Below are 1056 nucleotides of genomic sequence, written 5' to 3' on the forward strand. Positions count from 1 at the left end.
CCTATATATCCATAAATCTGTTGTTACGTATTAAAAGTCAAGAATTATTATACTCCCTGATGAATTCATCCTTTTACTCTTCTGTAATTTTGAATTGATCTTTATGTCTGATAATGAAATTTGCTTTAAAATCACTTTTCATTATCTTGATATAACCACCAAAGTTATAATGTGATTAGAGTTAATATAGCATATTTTTTCTTTTACTTTTTAAAGCACTTCTATATTGAATCCTGACAAAGAAACAAAACAGCTTTTTAACTCTGGAAGCATCTTTCTAAATTATCTTTTTTTTTTTAAATGAAGCAGTAGCAATTTTTGTTAAGGGACTTAAACTGAAAGTAGGTTTAGAAATTTATTTATTTTTTTATTTATTTAGTAAAATATTTTATTTTATTTATTGACAGCAAGAGAGAGAGAGAGAGAAGAAGAAGAAGAAGCACACAAACAGGGGGAATCATGTGCAAAGGGAGAGGAAGAAGCAAGCTCCTTGGGGTGCAAGTAGTCCCATGCAGGGCTGGATCCCTGTACACTGGAATCATGACCTCAGCCAAAGGCAAACATCTGCTTAAACAACTAAGTCATCCAGGCACCCCTAGAAAATTAAAAAAAAAAAGGCCTTTTAAAAACATTTTGTTTCTTTCTTGTTTTTTTTTTAAAATATTTTATTTATTTGACAGACAGAGAGACAGGAAGAGGAACTATAAGCAGGGCAGAGGGAAAAGGAGAAGCAGGTTTCCCACTGTGCAGAGAGCCTGATGTGGGGCTCCATCCCAGGACCCTGGGATCATGACCTGAAAAGAAGGGACACTTCTTGGAGGAAGCCACCCAGACACCTCTTTTCTTTGTTTTTAATATATGGCAACTGATGCTTCCCAGCCACGAGGAGCATATTACCCATTGATTAAATCTTTGATAACAACCTATTTAAAAAGGTGTGTAAATATATATTTACTCAGATTTATACACTTTGTGTTTTCTTCATAGTTTGGGGCTGGACCCCAAACACTGCTTCCAGTCTTTGCCTTCCCATCTTTTGATACCAGGTATTAGGTC

Source organism: Mustela nivalis, assembly GCF_964662115.1.
Source record: "Mustela nivalis genome assembly, contig: HAP1_SCAFFOLD_444, whole genome shotgun sequence".
Classification (NCBI taxonomy): domain Eukaryota; kingdom Metazoa; phylum Chordata; class Mammalia; order Carnivora; family Mustelidae; genus Mustela; species Mustela nivalis.